Here is a 7,327-nt window from a genome sequence, read left to right on the forward strand (position 1 = left end):
ATATTATTGAGCTTAAGCTATGGAACAAAGTGGCAATACTTAAGCAATTATGGAATGTAGCAATGAAAAAAGATTGCTTGTGGGTGATATGGGTGCACAACTACTTGATAAAGAATAGGAAACTTGAAACTATAATCATACCTACTACTGCATCATGGGTTGTGAGGAAAATTCTAAGCTCTAGAGATGTGTTACTCCATGAACTGGAAAGGTAATTTGCTGGATGAATTCTCAAAAACACAAAAGGATGGGAAGTACTCTACTAGGAACATGTATATTCATCTGTTGCCTATGTTTCCAAAAGTTGAATGGCGAAGCATTATCTTGCAGCAGGGAGTGCATCCAAGGTTTAAATTCATCATGTGGCTAGATGTTCAAAATCGACTAGAAACTGTAGATAGGCTTGAGAAAATTGGCATATAGGTTCCATTAATTGTGCTTTCTGTGGAACAACAAAGGAAACATTTGATCACCTATATTTTGAATGCCATATGACACAATCGCTATGGGGTTGACTGTTTAAATGGTTGGGATATCGAAGAGGTATTACTGACTGGAAAAATGAGATACCGTGGCTTATTCTTATTGCTAAGAGGAAGAAAGGACGTGCTAAAATCACTACAAGTGTGTTTCTCATGATTGTACATGTGATTTGGAGGGAGAGAAATAGGATCAGATCTCAAGAAGGAAGGCTACAACTTGAGAATATACTATGGGATGTGTCTATGCACATACACATCAGAGGGAAAAGCAAGAAAGATGGACATCAGAACTGCAACTTCTAAATCATTTCCCATAGAGATTGGAAACTGATTCATTTTAATAGGAAGACTATTTTGTTTAATTATTGTATGTATAAGAAGATAGGATGATAGATTAAGATAGCAGTAAGTCGACTATTGCTATGATTTGTAAAGACTATTTTGGTTATGAATGCAAATCTTTGTTAACCAAAAAATATTCCAAAATTTCAATGGAAATAACTGTTGATCAGGTTCTACGGACTCCTTCTATAGTTCATGGAACTCTATACGAACAATATAGTGTCTCGTGGAAGTCAGGGGAGTAAAAATCCTTTTCTAAAGTTTTCTTTTACCATCACTCTCTACGGGCAATAGAAACTTTTACGCTCTATAGACTTCACCCGTCCTGTATAATATCTCAAAATTAACCTCTCTGATTTTTCCTTCTATGGTTAGATCTACGGCTCGTGGAACCTTGCATGCATCGTAAAACCTCCCATGTTATTTCCAATGCCCAAAATTCCAAAGTATGGTGGTGTGGCCTACGAATCCTCCTATGGTCTATAGAACCCACCACGATTCGACCTGGCAGTTCATGGATGAACTTCAGAGACTCAACATTTCCCATTTTTCCTGAGGATTTTCTACGGATGGGTCGATAGTCCGTAGGACTTTTTACGGATTGTGTGTCCTTCTTTATAAGGTGACTTATCAACATATCATTTTGTCACTCTTCTAAGAGTGGTCCTATAGTCCATAGAACTTCCCACGGTCTGTAGACCTTTTCGTGGAGCACTGTACTAGAATCATTGTTCTACAAATTTTTCCTTTGTCTCGACTTTCCAATTTCTAGAGCATTACACTTTCCCTTGGGAATATTCGTCCTCGAATGAAACTCAAGATAGCATGAATAGAGTAGAAAAAGAGATCAAACAACCCAACATGAATGCAACAACACATTAAAATGTATAAAACCAAGGAGTAGTCAACCCCAAGCTAAAACATGAGTTTAAAATTCATTTATGAACATTGTTGACACCCAATTTTTGCTCTCCGTATTTAATTAATTAAGCCTGCTTGTAATAATAAGTATTATTTCAATATTTTTTTATATTATATGCTAAATCCTTTTTAATTTCTATATATATTGTTTTAGTTATTTTTGTGGTGGTCTGAACCGGTCAATTTTTCTATGAGTTAGTCTTTTCTAATTAATGGTTGTTATATTTTGTTATATCTTTCCACGAGCCGATTATGAGTCTGATTCAAATGTGAATGATTAGGTGAACAATACTATATAAAAGGTGTGTTAATTAATATACTTATTTTATTCAACATATTGTTTTATAATTTTATAGATGTGGAATCTACCTAATATGTTAAAATATAGGGTCATTGAGAGAGAAACATTGAAATTGTTGAAAAAGTAAAAAGGCATTTGAGTAGATATATTTTAATGGTTGCTTTATTGAAGATTTGAGTAGATATGTTTTTAATGGTTGCTTTATTGAAAATTTGAGTAGATATATTTTTAATGGTTGCTTTATTGGGACATTCGATAGGGACAAGTACACTGCCCCTTTGTTTTTCTCTTATCGAGATCCCTCGATATAACATCCCGTTAAGGTGTAAAAGAGTGTTTCTATTATCCAGGGTATGTTAATTTAATTGTTATTTATCTCTTTTATTATTTGCTTTCTCTATAAATTAGTTCTAAAACTTGTGATTCACCATTTATTTTGTGATTTGGCTTAACCACTATCTCAGGATTAATTTGTTTATGGATCTCCTAGAATTATATTAGCCTTTGTTAAAATACCATTGTGTGTTGGTCCTTTCCAGATTATTTATATTAGAACTTTAACACTTTTCTATTTGTTTGAAGGTAGTATGTCCTTTTGTGAATTGATGTTAAGCTGTTCTTATATTTTAACATTGTTAGAATTGTTAATTCTTGACTTAACTTGATGAACTTGGATTTGATAATTGTAGTATTAATTTATTTTTCTAGAAAATTTATTATTTCCTCTAATTAAATCTTCTACAATTATTGATAGTAGGCTTCTCTTAGTATGAGTTTTGGGACTTTCTGGCAGTTTTAGTTATTTTTTTTACCTTGGCTTTTTCACCATTTTGAATTAATTTGACCAAATCACATGGTAATTGATTTGGTTGTCAAAAAATTTGATTGATTTTGTTGTTAAAAATCTTAGTTGATTTTGTTGTTGAAATCTTGTCACTCCCTTTGAAATATGTGCTCTTTTTATGACTTATTTGAGAAAGTTTTAATTAAAAATGAGGTCTGAGCCATTTTGTAATAACCCGTTAAGTCATTTTGAGAACTAGTCCTCTTGCTTTAATAAAATATCCTTCTCGCAAAAATTTTAAATGTGTATTTTAAAATAATTAATTTAGTTTATGATTTATGGGCCAAATCCATAATTAATATGACATTCTATATCTTGTGTCCCACATATAAGAATGAATTATAGCTACTGGGTTGGATCTTTCTGATAAAAATAATAATAATAAAATAATATATACATATCAAATCTTCCACGGAAAAACTCAAGCTATTGCGGCGTCTGCGTTTCAGGTAAGATTTCCAATGCTTAAATTTTATTACTGCTAGAAGTTAAATAAATTTGTTAACACTAAATATGATAACAATTGAATAGATAAGAATGTATCCTACTACTATTATATTATTAGAATTGGAAAGGATTTGAAGTTGTTGTGCATGTTGTTATTTTGAAGGGGAGACAAATGTCACCATTATTAGCTAATGAATTCTATACTTTGATTACCCTCTTGTATTTGTGATGCTTTGATTACCCTTAGAATTTCTTAACCTTATCTGACCGCTTGTTATGTTTTTATTGAACCAAGAGTCTCCCAGAAACAATCGTCCTACCTTGGTAGGAGTAAGTTCTGCGTACACTTTATCCTTCCCAGACCCCACGTTGTGGAATTTCACTGAGTTGTTATTTTGTTATTGTTGAATGCATTGTATTCTAAAAAGTGAGGGTAAGATTAGTGGACAAATCACAGCATAATGATTGTGAATAATGGTGTAAGTTATGAGTTATTATTTGGGAAGATTAGGTAAATTATGAAATAATAAGTCTCCATAATTTTTGTATCCAGGTTTAAGTACTGATTTCGTATAACTTGGATAGATTTTGATCTTTCTTATAGTTATCACATTATGATTCAAGATTTGATATATTAATATATGTAATTAAATATTAGGTGGATCGTATTATATGAATACCAATAGAATTATGTTATTTGGAGGAAGTAATACTAAACCCTAGGCTTGAAAATTGAAAAATATGAGAGTGTACATATTAATTGGTATCAAGATTTGGAAACTTGATTATAGGTTTGTGTGAATTTTTTGGTCTAGGCTAAACATATAGTAATTGTGGTATTGTTAGTTTCGAAATTTTATTGTGATTGTCTATTTGACTAGATTACATTAATTTTGAAGCCCAATGAAAGGGGAAGGTTCAAGTCCTGAAGTGATTGCTTGATTATTTGACGCAAGTGAACTTCTAAACCTCAGTTTAAACTTGTAGATGTTAGTATTTTCTTGTTATGTGCGTTGAAGAGTAATGAGAATTGGACTAGATTATTGACTTAATTTGGACATATGAAATATCTATATTGATAATCATGCTATTATTGGTTTCTCCAGCATCATCTCTGTTGATAAACTCAACGTCTATGCTCCCTTAATACTTTCATTGCTGATTTAAGGAGTTAAAAGAGTTTTGAATTTTTTTTGGGTTATCTCTCTAACAGTGGATTTCATATTTTTATTATATTTCTGATCGATCTGCTACACTTGAAGTCTACTGGATCCAGGCGAGGCAACGCTCCTCATAAACGCAGGAGACGGCGAGTCTCGCTCCTCCTCGACGATTCACAATTTCGCCGATTCACTGTCGAATTTTTGCTCACTTCTTACTGCTCAGAAGTCAGAAGCTCGATTCTCTCCAAGCTCACAATTTCACTCTCCAGCTCTTCTCAGACGCCAAGAACTCCAGTTTTCCGGCGAAACTAAGTTGTATCCATTTTTTTTTTCCAGGTGTACAGATCTGTATTTCCGGTGAAGAACAACTGCTGCAACTAAACTAAGTACGCCGACGTGAACAGTATTCCGACGTGAGCAGTATTTTCCGGCGGCAACCAGGTTCATTTCTTCCGGAGTTGGTACCTCCGGTTTTTATATCTTTATATTCTATCCTTTGTTCATATACTTGTAGTTATATTTTGCCGATTTTAAACCCCCGAATAATTTATTAGTTCATACGCATTTTCGTGGCTTTGGATAGTGATGGTAGACTAGGGTCATATTCTTGCTCATTGACGGGGAAGAGGGTAAGGAGAGGTAATTGGGTTAAAGGAGCGTCTAGACTGAGAATAGGTTCTTGGAACATTGGGACGTTAACAGGTAAATTCATAGAACTGGTTAAGATTCTAAAGAGGAGGAAGATTAATATAGCCTGTGTCTAGGAGACAAAATGGGTCGGCTCTAAAGCTAAGGAGGTAGACGGGTATAAGCTTTGGTTTTTTGGTAAATCGAAGTATAGAAATGGGGTAGGCATTTTAATAAACAGTGATTTAAGGGATCAGGTGGTGGAGGTTAGGAGAGTCAATGATAGGATGATGTCGATTAAAATGGTCGTTGAAGGGAGCACGCTGAATGTTATTAGTGCTTATGCGCCACAAGCGGGCTTATGCGAGGAGGATAAGAGGCGCTTTTGGGAGGAGTTGGACGAGTTAGTGGGAGGCATACCACCTACTGAGAGGCTTGTCGTGGGAGGGGATTTCAATGGGCACATCGGATCTATTTCGGGAGGGTATGATGATGTGCATGGGGGCTTTGGCTTCGGGGACAGAAATGGAGGAGGAACCGCACTGTTGGATTTCGTAAGAGCTTTCGGATTGGTGATAGCCAACTCGAGTTTCCCAAAGAAGGAGGACCACTTGGTAACCTTCCGTAGTTCAGTGGCTAAAACTCAGATAGATTTTTTACTCCTCAGGAAGGATGATAAGGGTTTGTGCAAAGACTGTAAGGTCATTCCGATCGACAACCTTACAACCCGACATAAGCTCTTAGTGATGGATTTAGGGATAAAGATGACAAGGACGAGGAGGGTCGGGGAAGAACGACCTAAGATCAGATGGGGGAGTTTGACAACGGTTAGTGCCCTTGAGATGGGAGAGAAATTGAAGGATATGGGGGCCTGGGATAGTAGTGGGGATGCGAACGATATGTGAGATAGGACAGCTAGTTATATTAGGGTTGTAGCAAAGGAAGTGCTAGGAGTCTCGACAGGTAGTCGTAGTCGGCATCGAGGGGACTGGTGGTGGAATGGAGAAGTGCAAGGGAAAGTAGAAGCAAAGAAGGTGGCATATGCTAAGTTGATGGAGAGCAAGGATGAGGTGGAGAAGTGGACGAATGGAGAACTGTATAAGATAGCAAGGAAGGAGGCGAAGTCGGCGGTTGCAATGACAAAAATGGCAGCTTTTGAACGTCTTTATACTGAACTGGAAGAGAAAGGTGGGGACAGAAAATTATTCAGGCTAGCCAAGGCCCGGGAGAGAAGGGCACGCGATTTGGATCAAGAAAAGTGCATTAAAGACGAAGACGGAAAAGTATTGGTAGAGGAGACCCTTATCAAACAAAGATGGCAGTCATACTTCCATAAACTTTTGAATGACAAAGGGGACAGAGAAATTGTGTTGGGAGATTTGGAACATACAGGAAGGAGTCACGATTTTGGGGGTTGTAGGAGTATTACGGTCGATGAGGTTAAGGATGCTGTTCATAGGATGCGCTGGGGAAGAGCGACCAGACCTGACGAGATCCCTAGAGAATTTTGGAAGAGTGCGGGCTCGGTAGGCTTGGTAGGTTTGGAATGGCTGACTAGGTTATTTAATGTCATCTTTACGACGGCAACGATGCCCGTAGAATGGAGATCGAGCATCATGATCCCGCTTTACAAAAATAAAGGGGATAGCCAGAGCTGTGACAACTATAGAGGTATTAAGCTTCTAAGCCATACTATAAAAGTGTGGGAAAGAGTGGTAGAGATGAGGGTGAGGAGAGGCGTGTCTATTTTAGAGAACCAGTTCGGATTTATGCCGGGACGCTCAACTACAGAAGCCATCCACCTTATGAGGAGACTAATGGAGCAATATAGGGAGAGGAAGAGAGACTTGCATATGGTGTTCATCGACTTGGAAAAGGCTTACGATAAAGTCCCACGAGAGATACTATGGAGATGTTTGGAGGCTAAAGGTGTACCTGTAGCGTACATAAGGGTGATCAAGGACATGTACGAGGGTGCCAAAACCAGGGTAAGGACAGTAGGAGGGGACTCAGAACACTTCCCAGTTATGATGGGGTTACATCAAGGATCAGCTCTTAGCCCATTCCTATTTGCCTTGGTGATGGATGGATTGACGCGACAAATTCAAGGTGAGGTGCCATGGTGTATGCTTTTTGCGGACGACATAGTCCTCATCGATGAGACTCGTAGCGGAGTTAACGCTAAGCTGGAAGATTGGAG

Source organism: Solanum dulcamara, chromosome 7 (genome assembly GCF_947179165.1).
Source record: "Solanum dulcamara chromosome 7, daSolDulc1.2, whole genome shotgun sequence".
Taxonomy (NCBI): Eukaryota; Viridiplantae; Streptophyta; class Magnoliopsida; order Solanales; family Solanaceae; genus Solanum; species Solanum dulcamara.